Genomic DNA, 26,834 nt, shown 5'->3' with positions numbered 1-26,834 from the left:
ATCGAATTCCGAGGTCCCAAGCCCGAGAAATAAATTTTTAAAGAAAATTATTTTCTGGAATTGTTTAAAGAAATTCGAAATGAAATTCGATTAGAACACGTTGGTATCGGCCCCGTATTTTGGTTCCGGCGCCCGGTACAGGTCTTATATATGATTTTAAGATGTTTTTGTGGAAATTGGTGAGAAACGGATGTTATTTGATGTGATTCGGACAAAAAAAAATAGAAATAGATTCACATAAATTAAAACGGAGGGAGTAAAATATAATGTAGATTTGTGGAATGATAAGTTGCAATTTGAAGTTTTAAATTTTAAGGGAGAGATTTCAAAAGTGCAAGGGCCTTTTCTGTACTATATTAAAAAGCTCCACTCTTCTTCCATTTCAAGTCCGCAAAACCCTAGCTTTCACTTGTCCGCTACACCCGTTTACTATATTATTTGGTATACTTTCTCACCTTCGTTAAAGTTTTTACTTGTAGAGTTATTTTATGGTTTTCATTATGTAGGGTTACTATGTTAAATGTTTGAAGTATCAAAGTTACTACAAAAACAGAAATAAAAATTATCTACAATGATGTCTAAAAACAACTCTACAATTTAAATAAATTTACATACAGTTTACCTACAGTAAATGTATAATATACCTACAGTTTAAGTACCTAATCTAAAAATAACTACAATTTACCTACAGTTATTGGTCAAACACGTAACACAACATCTACATTCATGTCTACATTATATCTACATTTTAGACAACAATTAATCTTGTAATGTTCTACATAAACTAGAAAATAACTACAATTACACCACAAACAGTAAATACAGCAATAAAACTATTCTGTCCACAAAATACATATAGAATTTATACTATAAATAATCTTCAAATATGATACATAACATGAAACATAAATATTAATTAAACTACATACAAGAAAGACATCATTTACAATCATGTCTACATCATATCTACACTTTATACTACAAGTCATCTTCATATATTATCTACAAAACAGAAGACAAAATATCTACAAATCATATCTTGGGAATAGACTACTTGATACTTACCGAGTCATTGAGGACTTGTCCGGGGTGAGCCACCGAAAAGAACCATTCCTTCTTATCAACCTTTTTCCACTCCAAGGTCTAACCAAGGCTTAATTTGGTTATCCTTTATGGAAAACGGAGTCTTCCTCCTGTAACAACAAATAAATGACAAAAAAAAAATTGTAGATTGAATTATATATGTAAAAGATAAATGTTGAAATGAAAGCGTCAAATTATGCATTCATACCTCTTTGAACCTTTGTCGCTAGACTGGTATAACCACTTGTTGAAGTTTTCTAAAACATCCGGATCTACATTTTCACCAATAACAGTAGTAAAAGGGTGTTTGAGGTAGAAAATTTACATGAGTCATAATACATCATACGAGGCTGGTCACGCCCCAGAACTGGAGAGCGAAGTTAAAGTGATCAAAACGACCAATCGGGCCGTTACATTCAACTTTTGGAATCGAATTGCGACCCCGATATCAAAAAGTCCACTACCGGTCAAAATCTCCAATAATTCTACTTCCGCCATTTCAAGCCTAAATCAGCTACAGATCTCCAAAACATAATCCAAACACGTCCCTAAGTCCAAAATCACCCAACAGAGCTAACAGAACCGACATAATTCCACTTCAGAGTCATCTTCACACAGTTCTGACTTAAGCTTCCGTTTGGGGACTAACTGTCCCAAAACACTCCGAAACAAAAAAACTCCCGTTTTGCTAGAGCTTTCCTGCACTTGTTCCCCAATATTGAACTGAAAATACTGATTGTTCAAGTCTTTTTGTTGGTCATTATTTTTTGTTGAACTGCCAGTAAACTAAATATTTTATGTTAGTTTGTATATATTTTTTCATTGTCTAAATTATTTTGCTATAAAAATAAAAGTCAGATCTTACCTTTGCATCATCTTGCACATTTCTAATGTTTATCATTTGCAAAACAGACTGCACAAAATCATTTATAAACACTCGAAGGCTATCGAGTTCTACAAAGACAGCTTTTCTAAAATCTTCAAGCTTTCTATTAACCTACAAGTTATAATATAGTAAGTTGTTAACTTCATAATATGTCCTAACATACAATGCAAAAACATATGCAATTATATAAAGATATATATCAGAATTTACAAATTTGTAGATATTTGGTAGACAATTTATGAAATGTAGATATATTGTAGATAAAATGTAGATGTATTGTAGTTTATATGTATTACCTGCTCAATTCCTTTTTCTAATTTACTGATCTTCTCAGCAATAGACTCTTTGTCCTCTTCTCCATCTGTTTGTTTGGGTTCCAATATAGGAGGATCAGCATTGGGAACCTCAGATTTTTGTTCACTTTCTTGAACTTTATACTCAATTTGTCGGGCAAAATCAGCACTGCAATCTCTTCTCTAGATTCAACTATGTTGGTAAACTGAATGAGGAAAAATAAATTAGTTTGATCAAGGCAGAAAATGTAGAATACTTGTAGATATGTTGAAAGTAAATGTATAATCGTAATAAAAGAAATTATACTTTTATCCACTCAGGCTTTATCATCTTCTCTTCAAAGGCAACTAACCAAATTTGCCCCTTAGTAGCTGACCATCTTAGTATGTGAGGTATTGAGTTAGAACACATTTTAGCTAGATCAGTGTTGACAGTAGATCAACACTCATAAAGCATACTTGCAATACTAGTGAGCATCCCCGTATGAGATAAGAATGTACATACGAATTTAGTCTGTGTCTAACAGATTCCATCATCTGGTTGAAAGATTTAATACCCCATGGGTATGACTCATACTGCCCAGATTCTACCAAATAGAACCTAAAGTGATCTACAAAAGAAATATGATCTTTGTCCGAAGGACAAATGAAAAATTCTAAAAGATAAAGGATGCACAACTTCACCGCATCCTCATCGTTTACCCAAGATCTAGTGGTTACTATCTGTTTCAAATAAGACTTCTCCACTCTTAATTTGTTAGGAAAATAGCTGCTCATTATTTTGCTAACATAAGTGGGAGTATAACCAAAATCAGTAACCTGGGTAACATATCTTAGACCAATAATTAATGCAAACTCACGCAATCTAAAATTTAATGTTTCACCCTTTAACTGTACAGAAAAATATGATTCATTGGATTTGGTCAATACATACTTCATCAGAAGATGAATGGCTTAGTTTTGCATGCATATGGTGGGAAGAGACAGTAAGTATCCAAAACACGTCTTTTTGAAAAGATTCAAACTATTTGAGGATAAAATCTCTTTAATTTGGTTAGGAACGCTAGGATCGCACAAAGTGTGGAATCTAAGCACCCCATAATCAACATTACGTGGGGCAAAAAACTGTCCATTCTGCACAAATAATAAATTAATTCACATTAATAAAATGCATAAAAAGGATAAATTCATCTACATTTTATCTACAACATAACTACAAATGATTACATAATATCTATAATTTAAAGCATTTTCTACAAAAAGGCAGTAACAAAAGATAACTACAATTCTGCTTCAAATATTACAAGTTACCTAACAATATAACTACAAAAAAATTACAAAATATCTAAAACTATAAAAGCAGAACATCACAACTACAAATAATCTTCAAAATTAAGACAATTAATCTACACTTGTCTAAAACACGTAGAACACAGATTTAGCCATCCTAAACCAAAAAAAAAAAAAAAATAGAAACGAAACTAATAAATGTTTACCTTCGCCAATGATTGGTTCCGAACAATTTTAGGGTATTTTTTTGAATGTTTCTTCATTTTTAGATTTTTCGAACCAGGAGACACCTTTGCTTTCTTTCCTGTTCGAAGATTAGGGACCTCTTCTACAAAGTCGTCGTCTACAGAAATCTCTTTTCCTTTTCGTTTGACTGGTGTAGAAGTTTCTCCAGCATCTACATCGTGTTTTTGTTTGGTTCTCATCTCGGCTCTGATTTGTCGGGGAGAGGAACTATGAGTAGTCTCTGCAATTACATGTGGAGATTTTCCTTGCTTTTTGAGTGATTTTGGGGATAAAACACCCAAATCAAAGGAGGGTATATCAACTACTGCTGATTGTTTGGGACTCTTTTTCGAAGTTTTGTTGTTCTTCATTGATGAACTTCAACTGGAGTAAAATGGGGAACCAATTTGTTTGAAGGGTTTCTTCAATTTTCTGTGATTTTAGAGGGAGATTGGGCGATTTCAGAAGATAAAAATGGTAAAAAGAACGTGGATATGGATAAAAAGAACGTGGGTATGAGGCTGAGGAGTTAGGAGAGAGAAAGTAAAGGATGAGTGGAGATACTGGAATTAAACGGAAATTCTTTAATTAAGGAGTAAAAACACATCTCATTAATTATACTCTTAATTAATTATGGTATAGAGATGGTAATTTGGTATACTAAGTGTAATTAAGTCAAACCTTAAACATTAAAGATAAAAAGGTTTCTTATGTGGCATAGAAGTGTAAAAAATCCTTTTTAAAATTAGGCTTATCTTTTCTTTTTCCTCCTAAATCAATGTGGACCCCACTATTACACCACCCCATAACCACTGGACGGGGAGGCTACTGCCGACGATGGAGGGTGTCGGAGAGAGGGAGGATCTCGACGAGGCTTCAATTCCAACGAGCTCAATATTCAACCAAAACACACCAAACTTCACAATTAAGTTGACAGTGATGTTAAGAGCAAACCTCAATATTTATTTGACAAAAACATCGACAAATCGAGGGTTTCAACGGAGGTAGAGTTAGAGTCGAGGGTAAAGCCTTTGCCCTTTAAAGTAAAGGGTATGTCTCGAGAATCACCTTCACCGAAGGCTTCCCATGTACTTGACCCCGACCTCAGAAATCACTGGTCCACTGGTACTAACACCAAAGAATGGATCTTGCTCGAACCCGACGTACGTTATTTACCCTTTTCACTTCTTTCCAATTTCTTATTTTTTTTTTCCTTTTCCTGTTCCAGTTAAAAGTTAAAGCTTTAGCTTCTAATGTGCTTAATTCGAATTTGGGTCTGCTTCATTTGCTTGTCATTTGATGAATTTTGGGTTCACGTGAAAAAATATTGGGTTATAATAGCTTAAGTTAAAATTGGGTTTGCTTGATTTTCTCTAAGGTGTTGGATTTTGCCTTCACGTGTAAAATTTGGTTACTAATTAGCTTATGTTAAATTGGGTTTGCTTCGCTTTCTTGTCATTCAATTTTTTAGAAGGTGCTAGTAAATCAGTGTGAGGGGTTATTTGAAGGGGGAGGGGGGAGGGAGGGGGGTTGGTTAATAATAAAAAGTTTTTTTAATGTGTTTAGTTTATATTTATCAAAATTTTTATTATAAATTACACATATCATTCTTTAATTGGTTCATTTGACATGTCACTGGCGAGTGCAACTCACTCATATAGTCTGCCAGACTCGGGTGTTCACGTGATATATTTAATAGCCACTTGAAATGTTTAACTGGAAATAGTCTCAGTTGATGTGTTCAACTGACCGTTGTGGACAATTTGGAGAAACTGTTTATGTATTTCGCCTATAAAGAATATACACAATATTTAGAAATACCGACCCTTCACTTTACAAAATCAACTTGATTAACTCTAGTCTCACTTAATTCAATGGTTTCTTTAGTTTTCAAAAAGAATGTGAGAAAAACATAATGAACTAACCAAACACAAGAAAATAGCATTCATCAATCAACTTACACTAGAAATAAGTAATAAAAAAATTATTTATTTTTTATAAAAATAATTTCCGTCATACCAAACACACCATAGAAATTGAAAGTTCGCCATAGGGATGAATTTCCAAGAAAAGAGTTTTTCCTTCATGCGTTTATGTTAAATGATGTGAAAACCAAAAATTTAATGATGTGATAATCCATGGTCAACATGTTAACGCAAAATTATAAAATTATTTCAGTTGAACTGACGATACTATATGAATTTATTGAATTGTTAGTCCACGGGGTGCTTAAAAGAATGTGATTTTTGAACATAGATTTATAACTTGATTACCTTTTAAATTTAAGAAAAATTGTTGAATGGATAAGACAAGAACGAATTATTTTATAATGGAATATAGAACTGACAACTAAGCGTTTGTAGTCCAACGGTTAGGATAATTGCCTTCCAAGCAATAGACCCGGGTTCGACTCCCGGCAGACGCAATTCTTTTTTGTTTCCCATTCGGTATCTGTTTTGAGGTTCCAAGTAATTTTCATTATAAGAGGAAAGCAGTTATCAGGATTTTTCTGAAGGGGCCCAACTCAAAACCTCTAAATTTCTTATTTATCTACCACAATCCTTGGTGCATTTTTCTTTTGTTATGGCGTATATGAGTATATCAATGCACAGAGAGAGCTCTGAATAATCAAACACATAGTACTAAGTAATATATTTAATTAAAAGGTAGAGAAACAATGACAAACTGCAAAGTGTCGTACGTAGTACGTTAATTATACTTGAAGAAAAAGCAAAACGCGGAAATAAACTAATTAATTAGTCAACAATACTAAGAACAGCTGGAGGGAAGTTAAGCTAATTAGATAGCCGAGAGGATGGATCATGATCTTGGTTCTCTTACAGCAATAAAACAAGAGACGGCAGCCATGATAACAGTCGTAGCAATGAAGCTCAAGTCATCAAATATGGCCGAGAATCTCATCTCTTGCAATTCCCATAGCGTCGATATGCATTGCTTCACTCCATCAATAACCGCCATAAAATATGTCATCTTTAGGTTGATATATTTATATACGAACTTATTCGATTCTCAACTCGTCAAAAGATGGAGCTGATCTATGGACTATTAGAAAGCACTGGCTTACGTATATAGGCTTTGTTCCTACATCTTCTTTATGGAGTTGATAGAAAAAAAGGAGGAGGTTGTCCTATATATGCTTACGTACGCTGTCGTTTAATGATGATGGTGGTGCTTAATGCTTTAGTACAAAGCAAAGGAATATAGAACAAAGATGTGATGTTTCCAGGATGCTTCCTTCTCTATGTCAAACTCATGAAGGCAGTAGGGTCACAGTCGGATTTCTAAATTTAAATGTTATGAGTTTAATTTTTAGATTCTTACTGTTGAATCTATTACACTTTTTAAATTAGCGTTCAAATTTAATAAGTTTTGTAGTTAATCAATATATATAATATATCTAAATACCTTGTTGAAAATATTGGATTCACCTGAATTCATTACTTATGTATACGCCCTACCTCCATCACGGTATGGTAGCGAACTATATCTACTTTGGTCACATTTAGTCATTGTATTTTTCCATTTTCTGTCTCCTCTATTTGGACTTTGGAGAATGTTTAATCTCTTAATTATCTCTACTCATTGAACTCTGTAAATACGTGGATGTATATAAAAAAGGAATCTTCTTTGGTTAGATCCATGCAATTTTGTTTTTCTATTGTGCATGCCACCTTCCTTTGTCTTCTTAATCGGACGTTCCAAATAGTTGTTTCGTCATCCTTTTCTATGTTTGCAGAAACCTCGCCTTCCTGTTCTTTCGACGTACGTCTGTTGCTTCTTTCGCATGATGGAGTAGTGAGTGTACCATACAAAGTGGAGGAAATTTAGAAAAACATAGATATATACGTTACTTCCTCGAAGCATCCTTCTCCCTGCCAAATCAAGGCGGTGGGGTAACACCCAAACGGAATATTATAAATTTATAGTGTTTTGGATAACTTCTCCAATTTTAGAAGTAACTTTTTTTTGGGGGTCAAATTTATACTATCGAGAATAAGCTGATTTTTCTATAAGTTTGGCTGATCGAAAATCTCAGTCCGTTGAATTCACTGATACGATATTAATTATTCTTCTAATTTTTTGAGAGGTGAAGTTGTTAAGCAAGTCGAATCTTTACGTTATTTACATATTCCTTTTATATGAAAGACTCTACTTTTCTACTGAAAGTTACTAAAATACGGAGTATGTTTTATATACCTATATAATATAAATTATTTCTAAAAAAATGGGGGCCCTCCAAAATTGAGGGCCTAATGCACAAGCCTTACTAGTGAATACATGGGAGTCGGCCTTGTAATTAGATCACAAAGGAGATCTAGAATTCAAACTTGATGCATTCAATTTTAAAATTCATAGTACTTAACTATTAATATACTTTTAAAATTAGCGGGTAAAAGTTTAATGCATATATGTATGTATGTATGTATATCTAATAACAATATAATATAGGCGAAATACATAGATTACCCCCGAACTATGGACCAAATCTCTGATACACACTTTTTTGCAAACGAAAATAATTTTACACACTCAACCTTTACAGACTGTTCCTAATACACACCACTTTTTTCTTGATTAGTTTTTCAAAACATGTGTAATGTCATGCTCCAATGAGATAGTGACACGTGTCATTAACATATTAAAAAAAGAAAAAACTTTAAATTATAATTAAACCCATCTTCTTCATCAAATATACCACCATGGCTGCCATCTCTTCGACTCCCATTAAGATTTCTCTACATTTGTTAGTTCTATTTTCACCTCATTTTCTCCATTATCTTTCTTACCTTCTTCTTCTTCGTTATTTTCTTTTCGAGCAGGTGATTCCCAAAATTGATTATCAAGATCCGCCATTTTCATAGGATTAGATCAACATCTCATTATAAGTAAACCATTTTTAGGCGGAATGAAAATGCTTACTCTGGCTTTCTTCTCTTCCGCTACTTTTAATTCCTTCATTTCAACAGTATTCTTAATATCCCAAAAACAATCTCAAAATAATTTAGACAAACCCAAAAAATCCCTCTCCACCTTTAAAATTCCAAAGACCATCAAGCTTCATTATTCATTAATAAACTCTTCTTAATTTTTAGGGAGGAGTTTCGGGAAAACAAACAGGGATCTAGGGACGATGGAAAAAAACAGGGGAGGTCTTTTGATTGTTGAGAAAGAACAAAACAAAGTAAAAGAAACGAAATAAAAGAAAGAAAAGAAAAAAGAAAAATCATTTTAAACCGTTGGATAAATTTTATTTGATCTGAATCGTTCAAATAAAAAGTCATATAAGTTTTTTTGTTTCTTCACGCGCCTCATTTTTGTTGGTAAACCACGCACTAGCCATGTAGGCATAGTAGTGTGTATTAGGTACAGTCTGTAAATGTTGAGTGTGTAAAGTTATTTTTGTTTGCAAAAAGTGTGTAATGGGGATTTGGTCCATACTTCGGGGGATAACCTATGTATTTCGCCTATAATATATGCTAATCTCCTGACTGATTGCAGGCATCTGCTGGGGAAACTACATGATCCAATAGTTAGCCATGCATACAGAGAACAAAATAGATTAGCAGATCAGCTAGCAAAGTCAGGAAGCTTTTCGGAAGGGAATTCTGCTATGCAAATTTTTGAACAACCACCACTTTTTGTTAGACAAATATAGGATGAAGATAAGCAAGTTGTATCGACTACACGCTTAGTGTATGGACCTTGCCAGATCAACGACCTACAGTGCATGCAAAAAGCAACTCTAACATAAGCCCAAACCTTTTTGGATGTTCTAATGATAAATCAATTAATGTTACTACGAACAATATAGCTAGTACTAGTAATGATTTAGTTTGTAATATGGTGCTACCAGTGTCCGATACCCGCATTAATTCCAATATATTACACTTCGCAGGCCGGATCAATAAATGACTTATTTTTGCTTTTTGTACAGAAGTATTTTTCGAAGTAGCCAATTGTATCATTTGGTATTGATTTTTATACTCTTTTCCAATTATTTTGCAATGTAATTACCTTGAGTTGGCGGATCGGATGAGTCATTAAAAAATAAATCCATTTGTAACCATATTATGGGAGAGGTCGATGTCGAATTTGTGGTAACCTTTAATTTATATACTAGAGGTTCGAATTCCATTGAGGTAAAATGGTACTCCTTCTTGCTTACATTTAAATGACACAATTTTCTTATTAGTTTGTTAAAAAAGAATGACATATATTTATATTTGAAAATAATTTAACTTTAAACCTTTTATTTTAATCACTTATTATTTAATGAGAAGTTTTATAGTCACACATATATTTGTCTTTAAGCTTTTAGGACCATATGTTTTAATTTTTTTCCTTTAACTTTATGTCATGTCAAACTACCCATCTAAATTGGAATCCGAAACCTTTTTAATCATTTTTTTGACAAAAAATATTTTTGTACTACTTTAAAAAAAAAGTTACATAAATGAGTAAAACGCAGTATTATACTGCGAATTACGTTAACGAAAATTTTGTCGTTAAAGTAAGTCGCAGTATAGTACTGCGTTTTACTTAAAAAATTTTTTTTTGTAAATCGCAGTACTATACTGCGTTTTATTAAGATGCTGGGTACAACTATATTTTATTAAAGTTGTTCGCAGTACTATACTGCGTTTTACTAAGATATATTTGTAAAACGCAGTATAATAATGCGTTTTACATTAAATAATTGCGTACCAATAATGAACTGACATAACAATAATTCAATACATAAAACGTACTATGTACTGCGTTTTATATAGAAAAATTCTACACCCCAATGTCGTACTTGCCTTATTTAAAGGCGTTTCAATTTTATAAAAATTCATTCAATACTTTATTTCAAACTTATGTTCATACTTCTCTCTTCTTCTTATCAATTATTTTTTTACAATGTCTGAAGTGGCAAAAATAAGGGTTTCACTATATTGGGGGGTGAGGTTGTGTTGGAGAATAACTCTGTGAGGTATAGCTCACCTCCACAATGTCATGTTAAATTGCCGCTTACTATGGAGTACGATAAATTGATATCGTTGTTACGTAAAAAAAATGAATGAGAGGAGGCGTTCGATTAACCTTAAAATAACCGGTAGATTTCCGTATTCAGTTACTCCGCAAGGGTTTGCTTATTATTCTGAGTTTAACATCGAGGATGATGAAACTCTTAGAGATTTTTTGCTGATTCCGGATGAATATAGTGAATTTATTGTAATAAAATTATTGGAAATGTACGTCAAGGTGGAAGACGTTCCCAATAATGAGGCCGTGCATAGTAGGGATAACCCTCAGTCATCGGGTGGTTATTCTGGAACAGTTTTTGCCGGACAGATTGGTGATGAAAGAGTTTGCCTTGATTTAAACTTGTCACCACCGGCGAATGAGCAGCCACAAAATAATTTTTTGACTTTAGATAATCAACAAGACAACTGGTAAACTTCAATTTTACTACGCTTTAGCGATGTTTAATTTATGTTTTAATTGGATTTGTATTAACACTCATATTTTTCATAGGGGGTACCGTCCGGATATGAATTTTACAAGTTATGACCCTGCCCCTAGTTGGAATATGCGTAGTTCTGGAGTATTGGACCATGGTGGTCCATCTGGGAGTCATCACCAACAAGAAAATATCCATCATGAAACGTCAAGACAGTACGACTTGTAAGTAAAGTGATATAGCTATATCTAAAGTATTTATCTAGTTGGGTAACTTATCATTTTGTTCTTTATGTGCAGTGAAAACGAGCTTCTTGAAGCTCCTGACCTCACACAATTGCCCATAGACGACGTATTTACTCGTGATTTGGCAGATGCGCAGAGTCAGGAAGATGATAGTGATTATGACAACAATGCGGATGAGTCTGGGGATGACACACCCTTCCATGATGAGGGTGATGAGGAGGAGGAAGTGAATGTTGAACCTGAGTTGACGAGGGAGCATGTTCCTCCACCTCCAGCTAAACCAAGAGTGTACGAGTCCCACGTGCCATTTCATGAGTGGAATATTCCCTACCTTGATAATTTGCCAAGCATGCCGAACGTGGATTCCCTCACAAGGGATGATGATGAATTTCGGTCAGCGATGTGGGATGAGTCTAGACCAGCTGTTCTGACAAAGGGCATGTAGTTCCCCGATAAAGTTCGCCTAATTAGGGCTGTAAAAATCTACAGTATAAGAGAGTGCCGTGAGATGACGGTAAGTGAATCAACTAGGGAGAAATACAAGGTTGTATGCCGTAGAGACTTTATGGGTTGTCACTGGATGTTGCGTGCCACCAAGAAGAAATCAGGTTTGTGGAAAGTGGGTAAATTTATTAGCGAGCACAGATGTGAAATGGACACATACAATGAGAATCACTTCAACTTGGATGTGGACTTGATTTCTCTTGTCTTGATTCCATATTTGGAAGTGTCCATTAGGTTCAAGATTAAAGAGTGTATTACAGTCGTCCACCAGGAGTATGGTTGTACTATAACCAAAAGAAAGACATATCTCGGTCGCAAACGTGCATTTGAACTTATTTATGGCGACTGGGATAAGTCTTTTTCAAATCTGCCAAGGTACATGGCCGCACTGCAACACTTTAACCCCGGAACTATTGTTGAATGGAGGCGTGAGCGGAGTCCGGACAGTGGCATTCATTTCTTCAGTACGATCATGAACGGGGTGTTTTTGAAGTTAAGACCGCTATCCGCGGACACCGTGGGAATAATCTACAGACGGTGAATGAAAATAGAAGGTTATGTTCATGTGGGAAATGGACCATCTACCACATGCCGTACGCACATGCGTTGAAGTGCTTTCAACAAGTTGGATATGGGCCAACAAACTATATTGATAGGCAATACAGTGTTGCTGCATACTTAGACACGTATAGTGGGAAGTTGCAGCCATTAGGTGCTGAGCATTATTGGCCGCCGGAACCTTTTAAGATGGTATGTAACAAGGACTATTTGCGCAAGCTGCAAGTGCAAAAGAGAACGCGTATACGGAACCAAATGGATGTTGGTGACACCGTTTATGCGCGTAAATGTGGCATATGCTCGCAAACAGGACACGACCGTCGTAAATGTCCTTCAGGTGGTGTGCGTGGCGGTGGTAATCCGGCTCCTGGTGCAAGTTCGTCGAATGTACCCAACTATCAAGGATACCCCTAGTCTTTTATTTTGGTATTGTTTTTTGTAATACATGTTTTTACTTGTGTATGTTGCAATATATATCAAATAAAATTATGTTCCATTATTTGAAATGAGTGAAGAAAAAGTTGTTTAATTGTAGGAAATGTAATATGTAGAGCGTGGTTTGATAGTTTCATATAACAACACAAGCACTTAAACTTAACTTGCACTTCAATTAAAATAAAGCATTACTACAGCACAAATACAAACATAACATGCCAACATAATAAAAATACATGAAATATGAAAAATACACTAAACACATACAAGCAAATGTTTAGTCCCGGTTGCCATTTATTCTCCGCTCCAACCACTTAAATCGTTCTTCCATTCGTTCTTTTTCTTCTTCTACCTCTTTCAGTTTCGCCTTCACCTCCGCATCTACGCGCAGCCCGTACAAAACCTGAACATCCTCCAGCGTGATGGTGGCCTCTCCAGTGGGCAAGTGAAAAGTGTGCGTCTCCGGTCGCCACCGCTCTACCAAGGCCGTGATGAGAGACCAATCAAGCTGCATCCGTCCAAGCTCAAAAATCGTATAGAAGCCCGTAACCTGTAGGCGCGCGACTACGCGGGCATGGAAAGGATGCTCCCCGATGAACTCCCATAAATCGTCAAGTCTCTTGGGGCAGAGAGGCTGCATCGATAGCTGTCCCTCCCATACAAATGAGGACCTATGGTCGCCCTGCAACACTAGTAGCTGATCCTCGGCAGGTCCGGGATGCGCAAGCGGAGGAAAGTCCATGTCGTCTACTATAATTTAAACAATATTATTTGTGTGTGTTAGCTTAATAAATTAAATAATTAATTATATTTAAAATTGGACTGAATAATTATGTATGGGTTCCACACTCGATATTTGAGGCCCGATAGCACCGAATTATCCTTAATTATTATGCGTGTTAATTTCAACATTTTTAGAATTGTGTCTGTTAGCTTAATAAATTAAATAATTAATTATGTTTACAATTGACTAAATAATTATGTATGGGTTCCAGGCTCATTTTTTGAGGCCCGGTAGCACCGAGTTATCCTTAATTATTATTCGTGTCAATTTTAATATTTTTACAATTGTGTGTGTTAGCTTAATAAATTAAATAATTAATTATATTTACAATTGACTGAATAATTATGTATGGGTTCCAGGCTCGATTTTTGAGGCTCGGTAGCACCGAGTTATCCTTAATTATTATGCGTGTCAATTTTAACATTTTTAGAATTGTGTGTGATAGCTTAATAAATTAAATAATTAATTATATTTAAAATTGGACAGAATAATTATGTATGGGTTCCAGGCTCGATATTTGAGTTAATTTTACAACATATAGGAATTTGTTACTTTTGTAAGTTTATTGTTATAATTAAATAATTAATTTTGTAAAGTGTAATTGGATAGAGTTTGCAGTTACTGCATACTTAAACTACATAGACTCTACGCTAAAAGGCTCTATATTTTACAACACTAACATGCTCTATATTTTACTACGCTAAAAGGCTATTTATTTTACTACGCTAAAAGGTCACTATTACATATAAAAACAACTAACATAAAATACAAATATGAACAACAAACAAAATAAATAATATTAATTTTTTAACAATACAAATAATTTATCAAATTTTAACAATTTTTTGTACCAAAGCTAATAAATCAATCCGGGTATAAATAAGATACAAATTTAAACACAAACATAACACAAATTAACATGGAAACACATTAAACAATACAAATATGCATGTACTATACGAGTTTCGACATAAACAAAATTGAAATACCTCGATTTAAGTTTTTTAAATTTGATTGAAATCGAATTTTTGCACCCGAAAGAAGGAATCCAAAGCTTGTCTTGTATGTGGGACCTACACTCCTTGCTCTTTAGGTGACGGGTGGGGCCCACAATTTTTTTTTTGAATTTTGACGGGGGGGGGGGGGGGGGGGGGGGGGGACCAGCAGAATCGAAGGTTTTTGAGGTCCTTCGGTTCAGTGGTCCAAGGAAGAAGAAGGGCTATATTTTATTGAAGCCGTTCGCAGTATTATACTGCGTTTTAAGTAAAACGCAGTATAATACTGCGAACAACTTTAATAAAATATAGTAGTGCCCAACATCTTAGTAAAACGCAGTATAGTACTGCGATTTACATTTTTTTTAAGTAAAACGCAGTACTATACTGCGAATTACTTTAACGACAAAATTTTCGTTAACGTAATTCGCAGTATAATACTTCGTTTTACTCATTTATGTAACTTTTTTTTTTAAAGTAGTACAAAAGTGTTTTTTGTCAAAAAAATAATTAAAAAGGTTTCGGACTCTCTAAATTGAAATGGGAGAGTAATTAGTAAATAATGAATTATATCGATTCTACTGGATGGGTGGAGGTTAAAAAAAATGAAAAGCACTAAAAAGAATGGAAACCACGTGAGCGAGAAAAAATTACTTCCCCCAAAGAGGGGAAAAAAAAGAAAAGAAAAACAAAATAATTGCGCGCGCAAAACGGCACGCGGGTTTCAATTCCGAGGAAAATTATAATTTAAAATCTCTAAATAACTCCAATTAACTGTTCAAATATTCTCTGCTCGGAACATTCTCCGACTCCGAAATCCAATACGGCTGTTAAATTCTCAGCGATTTTTTACTTTTCAGGTTTGTGCATCTTCTTTAATTTCCCCAAGTCGTCTGTCAAATCCAAGCTACTCCAGTATATCCATATTATTTGTTAATTTTACATTTTATATATATAAGTTCGAAATTGCAGCTACTTTGTCGTGCTTGAGTTGCTTAGCCGTAGCTATATTTTGCCTGCAACTTTTTTTCCCGGGTAAATTAGTATTCCAGTACTTCCTTTGTCCCATTTTTTAGTGATGGAGTGGACTAGATATGTAGTTTAAGCTATTATTTTGATTTTTCTGTTATAATAATATAGGTAGAAGAAAAAGTCGAGGGACTCGTGATTTAGGTCACAGGTTCGAGCCATGTGCCATGTGAACTATCTGTTTGGATTGACTTAAAAGCTGGTCGATTTTTAGATGTTGGGAGTGTTTGGCAAAAAAGAAAACTGGCTTAGAAAAAGCCAAAAGCCACGAGTTGGTTGATCCCAACTTTTTTTTTTTAGCTTAAAAGCCAACTATTTTTGACCAAGTATTTTACCCTCTTATCCCTAATAATATTTATTATTCCAAAAATGTCCTTCACAAACTTTTGAAATAATTATAATATCCAACTCAAATTTTTAAAATTTGTCAGAACGGTGAACTTATTTTGACTTTAATATCTCTTACATAGATTGTACTTAAGTTTGATTTTTTTTCTAAAAATTTAAACTCGTGTGCTACCAACAGTTCTAGTTGCATTGTAATTTCTAATTAACTATACATACAATTTTCAAATAATTTTAAAAAGTACAAGTTTATTTTATTTTGATTTCCTAAACATTAGGAATTTTTACATAGTTCAAATAAGAAATAAAATAATAAATTGTGATAGTCATTTCATATGTTTTTCCAGTAAGCTTAGAATTTCAAGAAACAAATAAAAAATTTACATGGTTGAAAGAAGTGAAAAATAAGAGTTCAACAATTATATTTATAAAATTTATCTTAGATGGTCAGTTCAGATATTAATTATTTCGTATTTATATTAATAAGTTTGAAATAAAATATTATAGTAATAAGCTTCTTTATAGTGTTAACAACTTTAAGGATATTTCAATCATTTTAATAGAAAAAGTGCTTACCAGCCCTTGTTTACCAAACATTTCAACAACTCTTTTTCAGCTCCAACACTTTTATACATAACTGCTTATTTATAAAATCAGCTCCAGCACTTAAAAAGTGGTGCTTAAAAGCTACTTTTTTTAAGCCAATCCAAATGGTATGTCTGCTATTTAAGTGGAGAAAGTTAGAGGAGCAGGCTTATCACCGAGCTTTTAAGGCTGCAGCTGGTGCTAAGGGTTGGCTCCACATGGATTTCTTGGTAAAATAGGTTGAAGAAAAGTACTAAAGCAATAGTTAAAAAACTAGCTTGGTAGAGAAAATCAGTTTAAAGTTCAAATTTTAATAGATTAATGAGTTTAACTTTTGAAAGATGAAAGTTATATAGAATGATTATTAGTGGTGGAATTGTATCAAATATTCTGGGACGTCCGAAACAGAAAAAGAGTGTTTATAAATTGGGTCGGAGAGAGCAGCATATATTGAGGTATAACTTCCAAATATTTCTATTCATTCTCTTTGCCTTGTAGCTCTTTGTATATTTGTGAAATTAAAATGGCCTTTTCACCATCAGATGTCTGAGTTCCTCAAGGTAAGTCACTTTCTCTGTCAACTTGAGTTGAAAAAGTAGCTTTATGCTCTTGCTTACATTACACATTTCTAGCTAGTTTTTGTATTATTTAGATCGACACCTAAATATCCCAGTCGAGGGATTTGTAGTATTGCAATTATTAAGAGTTCTACTAGCTATTATTGAATTCATTCACCGATGGGACTTCTAAGTTTTGGTTAGATCAAAATCCAATATTTTTCTGGTCAGCTGCTTGTTAGATAGAATTTGTTTGGTTTGTGCTAAAGTTATATGCCATGGGGGAAGAATAGTGTAGTTTTTTGCTAGAAACATATGCCATTCCTTATCGAAGGTATAAGGGCATCCAAAAAGCTTATTAAAATTTTAAGCTAGCTCACTTATTGCCTTTGTTTTTTCAATTGTATGCTTGGATCCTTTCAATTTGTGTTAGAGCAAGGTCATATGTTTGTATTCCAATAGAAGCAACATGGTTGGTGGTGGACAAGGTGGAGGATTGTTTTTGAGGAATCAAATGGACGAGTTAGGACCTGCCTCATGGCATTAGTATGCTGTCAAAATTGACCTGTGAGCACTTTTATATGTGCATAAGGAATTAAAGTTGCAACCTTTGGATCAATTTGTTGGCAAGTACTTGATTTTATCCCAAAGCGCGGATCATACCACTAGACCAAATGCCCTCTTTGATGTTGATTGCAATGCTTTTTTCTTCTGATAAGGTATTAAAGCTCATGGATATAATTTGAAGAATGTTTGTTGCATGGATATACTGGGTTGTTGTTGTTGTAATGTTTGTTGCATGAGTTTCAGGTAGATGATTTGCACTTACTTGTACTGTATCTACCAATCTTACTCACAATTTTAGCAAATCCTCTTGATTTATTCATTCATATGAAGTAAAAATGACAAAAATAAACACGAGGAAAATTGAACAATGATTATCATTAATAATAACCAACATAGTAATAATGGAAAATGAACCAGATGGAAAACTCTGAAAGATTGACCTTGAGCACTTCTGTTCTCGTACATGTGTTCTGGAGAATGTTGTGCATTGAGCTTGTACTTCCTTGCAGTCAACCAGTTTGCATTTGAAAGTTCTTTCCTGCTTCAGTATTTTCTTGTGCATATGTAAGTATTTGAAGTTTGGTGTTTCGTACATCTTTAAGTGGTACAAATGCTTATGAGCAGCTGAATTTGTCTTTACTGACATGGTACTGTACTAATCTGTTATGAGGATTTTCTTGTATCAATCCAAACTAAAAGGGTATGTTTTCACCCTAAAAGATTCTGTCCTCAACGAATGTTACAGTGTGGAAGAGTCAAAACCATACTTGTGGATAACATTCTTTACTTGAAACATCAAACATCAAACAGTTATAGTTTGCTGGCTTTATGAATACTGCCACTTTGTACCCCTAGTATTTTGTGATTGTGTTGCAATCTGCTCTGAAAGTTCTAGTCTCATAACTAATTTGGTTGATTGATTTGCATATGGGGACTTTGGATGACATCCATTGCCATTACTGGCTTACAGTCATCAGCATGGTTCTGGAATTAAAATGAGTTGATGTACACTTTTGTGTATCATGCTAACATTAGTACCAGAGTATCTTCAGTGACTAACCCCGTTTCTTTATAGTGTCTTAGATAAACTTTGGATCAGATTTTTGATACTATCTACTCAAGTAGTCTTACTTAACCTCTTCAGTACCGTAAACCATATATAAAAAGTGTACTCAAACATTTATGTGGCTTCTGTACCTTTAGAAGCAATAATGCATCATAGGAAGGCTACAACATGTTTAATAAGCCTTAGTCGATCTCCAGAGGACAACACTTTTCTTTTCCAATCTGATTCTCTTTTTCATTTTCTCTAGTAGAGGAATTTTCTCTCTTTATTCTCTTGAGGGATAAGAAATCCAGGTACTTGATAGGAAAATTACCATTTTTAATGAATAGGGTATTTAGTAGGAATTCTTTAAGATAAATGGTGTCTTACCTTGTATCTGCATGTGCTGAAATAAGGAAGAGTCAGATTCTAATATTAAATTATCTACTAAAGAAAACATTAAAAACTTGATCTAGTCTACATTTGAATTGAAAAAAGATGGGGCATTCCGAGAATTGAACTCGGGACCTCTCGCACCCAAAGCGAGAATCATACCACTAGACCAAATGCCCAGTTGTTGATTATTGTCATTTTTGGCTCATGATCAATGTCTTTTCCTTATTGTCTGGAAAAATCAATCATAAAAGCTTTGCATAGTTGCAAATTTAGAATCTTTAGACCTCTTAATTCAGACCCGTTGATATTTTTAGTACTTCTGCTGTATCCTAATATTACTGGAAAAAGACAAGTGCTTTAATGCTTCTGCTTTGGCAACCTCTTTTCTGATCTTCACTTTTCCTGACTTCTACAGATGCTACAACCTTCTTTTGTACTGGTCCAATTCTCTTTGAAATCCTCTTTTACTAGATTTAACCCAGTGGTTGTATATTATCCAAGAACATGGAATTTGACTTAAAGTGAAGCTAGATCTCTGGCGTAAATCGGTTTGCTTCATGTTCTAGCACCACTGTTTTGAGGTGAATTCACAGCATAAATTGAGGCACCAAATTTAGGAATAACATATACTGAAGAAACATGGCTTTCCTGCTAATTTTGTTGCTCCCAGATTCTTTTTGTTACTTAAATAATATAGGATGATATTCTTGTTTATATATAACTACATGTATTCGAGCTTGTTCATATTGCGGGTCTCATAGAACATGCATTTTGGCTGACTGTCTTGGTTGTCTTATGATCAGAATGTGCACAGAACAGGAGAACAAAAAGAGTGGTGAAAGTCAAACATTAAGTATGGTTTACAAAAATACACTAGAAAGAAGAATCAGTTCTAGAATTCTGCCTTGACTGTTTGGATCAGCAATAAGTAGTTAGCGCCTTCTTGTATCAATTTCCTTTTGTTAGTATTTAATACAGTAAATAAATTTTATTGTCCATGCATGACGTAAAGGGAATTCCGTTCATCATTGGAATCCCAACATCTTAAATACTTGATGAGCTTACTGCAGTTTTCAGAACAGGAATCTCAATGTTAATTGTTCAGCAAAGTGTTAAATGAAAATCCTATATTTTTCCTTCTGATCCTTTATAACCCGCAGGAGTACAGGCTTGAAAAAGGGTAGTCAAAATTTGGGGGCATTCCGAGAATCGAACTCGGGACCTCTCGCACCCAAAGCGAGAATCATACCACTAGACCAAATGCCCGTTTGTTGACAATTTCCATCTTCGAGTTTTAGTCAAATGTAATTTTCCCTTGTGAGTTATTTGGTTGTGAATGTCTTTGCTTATCTGCAATTTAGGCTTCAGATACTCCATAATCCACACCAGTTGATCTTCATTTGCTTATCAAGTATTCTTTGGTACTTTTGCTGACTCCCATTTAGAAATGGGAGATACTCAGAGGGAGTGCTTACATATGATGTATTTGCAGCTTCCTCTGATTTGCGCTGCTCTCGATCCCTAAAGATGCTATCAGCTTTAGTTGTTACTGGTGCTTGTCTATGTATCATCCTTTTCTATCATACTCAACCTTTTTGAGCATCTGGAATAAAAAAGCCACGAAATTTGTCTAGTGATTGAGAACTGTCATTGGACATGAGACCAGGTCCTGGCATTAGCTGTGTTAATATTGCATGTTTGAGCATCATAGTAAGGAAAGCCTACTCAAGTATCACATTTATAGTTAAACACGGACTTTCTGTTGGGTTCTGTTCTTACCAGTTCTCTTTTGGGCACCTTCTCTTTTAAGCTTGTGAGAATGCACGGGAGAAAAATCTATTATTAACAATGATACAATGAGCCCTATATATAATACATATTCTATTCCTACTACATATGGGACTATGGCATATTCTACTCCTACTACATATAGGACTAGGATATATTCTACCCCTACTAAATATGGAATTAGGACTATTTACACATAATTATCTAACACTCCCCGTGAGCAACAAAACCAGGTGGTTGCTGATAAATAGAAGTTGGCCGAAAAGTCGCCAGAAAAATTTGATAATAGTGAGACTAACAGAATTCCATACTACAGAATAGGTTCTAAAACACCGCCAGAAAACAAAAACTTTCCGAGAAATCACTATTCACGCGGAAGATCACTGTTCACCCCGGAAAAAGTGCACTGCTCACGCCGAAAAAAATAAAAGTTGTCAGAATTTGATGTAATTTATATGGGTAGGCTCGGAATCACTGGACGAGTAAGCTGTCCTGGAGAAGTTTTGTCAAAAAGTGGCAGGAATGGCTCACTCGCGCCGAAAATTCACTGTCAGCGGCGCGTGAGGGCGCGTGACAGGTATTCTGACGGAGATTTTTTTCGGGGTTGGTCACCGGAGGGTGATCTACCTCGTGGTGGTGTTGGTTTTTGCACAACACCGACAAAAAGGAACTTTTAAATTGGACAGACCTGCAGGCACCGGAAAATTTTCTGGTTAACTGATTTCTTCTTCTCGGAGTCGCTGGTATTTTTGCACAGGGATGAATCTCTCACGTTAGCTCTCATACCCTCTGAGAAAGCACGGGAGAAAAATGTATTATTGATATTAATTGTAATACAATTAACCCTATTTATAAGTACACATAGTATATAACCTACTTCTATTACATATGCGACTAGGACTATTTGCACATAACTATCTAACAAAGCTATATCGTTTTCACTTGTCTTCATGAAATTGTGCAGCTCACTCTATGTAAATTGGTACAGAACAACACGGTACAATGATGTTCATGCATTGTTGGTTTTCTAATGGAAATGAAAATTGCTCATGAACTATGGGTATACATTCAGCCCTCATTTTGATGTGAAATTCTGCGAGCTTTTGCCTGAATTTCTGAAAGAACTTTCAGCCATTGATGATCAATGATTTCAGTTGTTACTGTTGATTTCCTTGACCCATATATGGCTTTGTTTTTCTTTCTTTGAGAAGTAAATGACCTTGTTATAGACTAAACATTATGAATCTCTGATGTAGACAAACCCATGTACTAACTTAACTTTTAAGTTTTGCCTTCTCAGTCAGATTGAAAACAGATGGTAAAACTGGAACGCATGTGTGAAATGATGGCTCAAGATAGTTGAGATACTTGAGCTTACCCTTCAGTATTTATATTCAGGATCTGTTCGGAGATTGACATGAACTTTGGAGGTTTAGATCTGCTTATCAGAAACTGAACAGGTAGCCCCAACACTGCACTATTGCTGTATTAATTTTTAGCTCATAGTCTCTAGTTACATGTTATTCAGTTCATCTAACTCATGCCATTTGGTGGCTCATTAATGAGAGTACAAAGAATCTTTTCCTGCAAATTATGTTGTATAAAGACAGGCTTGAAAAAAGGGCACTAATTTTTTTTGGGGCATTCCGAGAATCGAACTCGGGACCTCTCGCACCCAAAGCGAGAATCATACCACTAGACCAAATGCCCAGCTTTTGTTGGTCCCTCTGCCTAAATAATAGCTGGAAGTTTCATGTACAGTTATCTGGAGCCTATACCATTTCTATGAAATTATTTTCTAGGAGTACCAGCATTCTCCAGTGTCTCGGGGATCTTCCATTGTTAAAATAATGTAAAAGTGTTTTAGTTGTAGACTGGAAGTTGGTGTATCTGGTTGTAATATCTGAACATAGTCAACTGTAGAATCATTTAGAGATGAAGGAGCACTTGGAGATTTAAATCAACTTAGAGTAACTTAAAATTCTACAAAATCAAGGGGCATTCCGAGAATCGAACTCGGGACCTCTCGCACCCAAAGCGAGAATCATACCACTAGACCAAATGCCCAGCTTTTGTTGGTCCCTCTGCCTAAATAATAGCTGGAAGTTTCATGTACAGTTATCTGGAGCCTATACCATTTCTATGAAATGATTTTCTAGGAGTACCAGCATTCTCCAGTGTCTCAGGGATCTTCCATTGTTAAAATAATGTAAAAGTGTTTTAGTTGTAGACTGGAAGTTGGTGTATCTGGTTGTAATATCTGAACATAGTCAACTGTAGAATCATTTAGAGATGAAGGAGCGCTTGGAGATTTAAATCAACTTAGAGTAAATTAAAATTCTACAAAATCAAGGGGCATTCCGAGAATTGAACTCGGGACCTCTCGCACCCAAAGCGAGAATCATACCACTAGACCAAATGCCCATTCGTTGACTTTGTCATCTTTGAGTTTTAGTCAAACGTATTTTTCACCTTCTGAGTTATTTGATCGCAATGTCTTGCTTATCTGCAATATAGATTTATACTCCTTATTCATACCAGCTGATATTCATTTGCTTAAAAAAATGTTCTTCAGTCCTTATTGTGACTCCCACATGGATTAGTGAGATGTAAAGAGGGGTTGATTAAAATATTATGTTTTTGCTCTCTGATTTGTGCTGATCTCAATGCATAAAGATGCTATCAGCTCTGGTAATTTCTGTCACTTGTCTATTCCCTATCCTTCTCTGTCATATTCAACCTTTTGGGCATTCGGAATCCAAAAGCCATGAAGTCTGTCTAGTGATTAAGAACTCTCATTGGACATGAGGCCAGGTCTCTGGCATTTGCGGGATTAAGATGACTTGTTTGACATCATAGTTCGAGTTAAATCATGCCTGAAGTAAAGAAAGCTCCACTAAGTTGGGGAGCATCACATTAATAGTTAAACCTTGGCTTCTGTTGTGTTCTCTTATTTCCAGTTCTCTTTCTGATACGTTCTTTATCAAGCTATATCCTTATCACTTTTTTTCATGGAATGGTGCAGCTCATTATATGTAAATTGGGCGCAACTCAACATGGTACAATGATATTCATGATTCTTTGTTTCACTATATTGAAATGGATATGATTCAGTAACAACGGGTATCTGCGTTACTCCTTATTTCGACGTGAAAGCTTTTGCCTCAATTTTTGCAACACCTCCATGTCATTGATTAATGATTTCAGTTGTTCTGGACAAAATTTTATGAATCTTTGATGTAAGTTGTAACGACAAATGCATGTGCTAACTTAACTTTTAAGTTTTGCCTGCTTTATCAAATTGAAAAGAGATGGCAAAAACGCATGTCTGAAATGATGGCTTACTATGGTTGAGATACTCGAGCTTATCTGTTCGACATTTTATATTTAGGGATCTCTTGGGAGTTGGACACTGAACTTTGGAGTTTCAGATCTGCTTTTCGGTAAACTGAACAGGCAAGGTCAACTCTGCGCTATTGCAAATATTCATGTTGTATTAATTTTTTGTATATAGATCTAGATCTTCCTTATTTAGCTTCATGTGACCCATCCAATTGGGTGGTCCATTAACGTGAATGGAAAGAATCTTTACCTGCAATTTTTTTGTGTGAAGACATTTGGCTGAGTGTCTTAGTTGACTTGGGATAAGCTTACCAAAAGGGAAACAATAAAGAGCTCTTACAGTCAAAGCATTAGGTAAGATTTGGGACAGGCATATATTGACAAAGCAAAGTTAGGTCTGGATTGTAGAAATGCCTATTTGTTGATAATTAATAAACCAAAAAAATACTATTGATTCCCCTATCGCATTAAATACTCAGCATGTGACCAAGTGTGAATTCTATTGTTTGAATCTTAGTAACATGAATGGCTGATGAACTTGCTGCAATTTTCATAACATCAATCTCAATGCTGACTGTTTAAGAAAATACTGAAATACTTTAGATGGCGGAGGTTCTGGCCAACTCTTCTCAAAGTTGGTAGGGACATTCCGTAACCTGGGAACTTTGCACCCATGAACTATACAACTAGACTAATTGGCCAGTAGTTTATGTTCCTTGAAGATAATCTTGCAATACAGTTCACACTACGTCTTCTAAGATGAAAAAGTTAGGTTATGTGCTAGTTTTTCTGCTTCTATTGTTAACAAGGTGGTGGGTAAATTATAGCGTTTGCATGATAATTTGAGACTATAGAGAGAAACTAAGTGTATTTCTTAGAAGATCTCTAGCCAATTGGACTGGGTCAGCCACTTATGACCTGCTTAATTTGAATATATCAATTAGAAGATAGAGCGAAGGAGCAGAGCAGCAGCTAAAATGAAGTAAAATGGTTACATTAGCAAGGGGCATTCCGAGAATCGAACTCGGGACCTCTCGCACCCAAAGCGAGAATCATACCACTAGACCAAATGCCCAGCTTTTGCTGGTTCATTGGTCTAAATAATAGCTGGAAGTTTCATGTCAGTTGCCTGGAGCTTATACCATTAAATGATATTAAGAGGGATGAGCATTTTCCAGTGTCTGGGGGCTCCTCCATTGTTAAAATAATGTATATAGAGAGGCATATTAATTTACTATGCTATTAAAGGTGTTTTAATTGTACAGTGTGGAAGTTGTCCGTATCTGGTTGTAATATCTGAACATACTCGACTATAGGGTCACTTGGAGAGTTAAATCAACTAAAGTAAATAAAAACTTCAGTAAAATCAAGGGGCATTCCGAGAATCGAACTCGGGACCTCTCGCACCCAAAGCGAGAATCATACCACTAGACCAAATGCCCATTTGTAAACATTGTCATCTTTGAATTTTAGTCACAATGTTTTTCCCATTCTGACTTATTTGATCATAAATGTCATTGCTCATCTGCAATATAGAATTCAGGTACTCCTTATTTCACACCAGTTGATCTTCATTTCCTTGATTAAATGTTCTCTGGTACTTTTGCCGTCTCCCATTTGGATATGAGATATAAAGAGGGGTAACCTTCTTTATTAAGCTATATCATTATTACTTTTTTGTGAAATGGCGCGCTCATGTAAATTTGCTGTAGACCAAACAATATGAATCCTTGATGTAACTAAAACCCGTATACTAACTTCTCTTTTATGTTTTGCCTGCATTGTCAAATTGAAAACAGCTTGCAGAAAAAGCATATCTGAAATGATGGCATACAGATACTTGACGTTATGTGTTCGACTATTTATATTTAGAGATCTGTTGGGAGTTTGAATTGAACTTTGGAGTTTCAGATCTGCTTTTAGGTAAAATGAACAGGTAAGCCCATGCCATTTGGTTATCCATTAACATGAATTGAGAGAATCGTTACCTGCTAATTTTGTTGTATGAAGACATTTGGCTGAGTTTCTTAGTTGACCTGAGGTCAGAATGCTTATCAAAAGGGAAATAGTAAAGAGCTCTTAAAGTCAAATGTTAGGTAAGGTTAGTACAGGCAATGACAAAGCAAAGTTTGGTCTGGACTGTAGAAATGTTCCTATTTACTGATAATTAATAAACTAATAAAATATTGATTCCCCTGTCGCATTAAATTGTGAGCATGTGACCAAGTGTGAATCTATTGTTTGAATCTTAAGTGACATAAATAGCTGATGAACTTGCTGCAATTTTCAGAACATCAATTTCAGCGCTGATTGTTTTATAGTAAAAAATACTGAAAATCCTGTCTTTTGACATCCCTGCAATGGGGGAGGTTCGGGTAAAACGCCACACAAATAATTATTGGGGCACTCCAAAATAT

General features: G+C 35.0%; 1 long non-coding RNA gene and 8 other non-coding genes across 10 annotated transcripts; 2 read left to right on the top strand and 7 right to left on the bottom strand.

The window, feature by feature from the left end:
* The first annotated feature begins 6,130 nt into the window (after positions 1-6,130).
* TRNAG-UCC (transfer RNA glycine (anticodon UCC)) lies at positions 6,131-6,202 on the top strand. Its single transcript has one exon. It is a non-coding gene; the product is annotated as a tRNA-Gly (tRNA).
* Positions 6,203-16,670: 10,468 nt separating this feature from the next.
* LOC104211062 (uncharacterized) lies at positions 16,671-26,611 on the top strand. Of its 2 annotated transcripts, XR_707051.2 has the most exons (3): positions 16,678-22,535; positions 24,101-24,531; positions 26,217-26,611. It is a non-coding gene; the product is annotated as an uncharacterized lncRNA (long non-coding RNA). The 2 variants fall into 2 exon arrangements; XR_707050.2 differs by having other exon boundaries at positions 16,671-22,535; positions 24,101-26,611.
* On the bottom strand, positions 19,392-19,463 carry TRNAP-UGG (transfer RNA proline (anticodon UGG)). The gene has a single exon. It is a non-coding gene; the product is annotated as a tRNA-Pro (tRNA).
* On the bottom strand, positions 20,482-20,553 carry TRNAP-UGG (transfer RNA proline (anticodon UGG)). Its single transcript has one exon. It is a non-coding gene; the product is annotated as a tRNA-Pro (tRNA).
* TRNAP-UGG (transfer RNA proline (anticodon UGG)) lies at positions 22,714-22,785 on the bottom strand. Its single transcript has one exon. It is a non-coding gene; the product is annotated as a tRNA-Pro (tRNA).
* On the bottom strand, positions 23,071-23,142 carry TRNAP-UGG (transfer RNA proline (anticodon UGG)). The gene has a single exon. It is a non-coding gene; the product is annotated as a tRNA-Pro (tRNA).
* TRNAP-UGG (transfer RNA proline (anticodon UGG)) lies at positions 23,428-23,499 on the bottom strand. The gene has a single exon. It is a non-coding gene; the product is annotated as a tRNA-Pro (tRNA).
* On the bottom strand, positions 25,421-25,492 carry TRNAP-UGG (transfer RNA proline (anticodon UGG)). Its single transcript has one exon. It is a non-coding gene; the product is annotated as a tRNA-Pro (tRNA).
* TRNAP-UGG (transfer RNA proline (anticodon UGG)) lies at positions 25,788-25,859 on the bottom strand. Its single transcript has one exon. It is a non-coding gene; the product is annotated as a tRNA-Pro (tRNA).
* Positions 26,612-26,834: the final 223 nt, after the last annotated feature.

Source organism: Nicotiana sylvestris, chromosome 1 (genome assembly GCF_000393655.2).
Source record: "Nicotiana sylvestris chromosome 1, ASM39365v2, whole genome shotgun sequence".
Classification (NCBI taxonomy): domain Eukaryota; kingdom Viridiplantae; phylum Streptophyta; class Magnoliopsida; order Solanales; family Solanaceae; genus Nicotiana; species Nicotiana sylvestris.
Note: the sequence above shows the minus strand (reverse complement) of the source record. Positions and strands in the feature narration are given on the sequence as shown.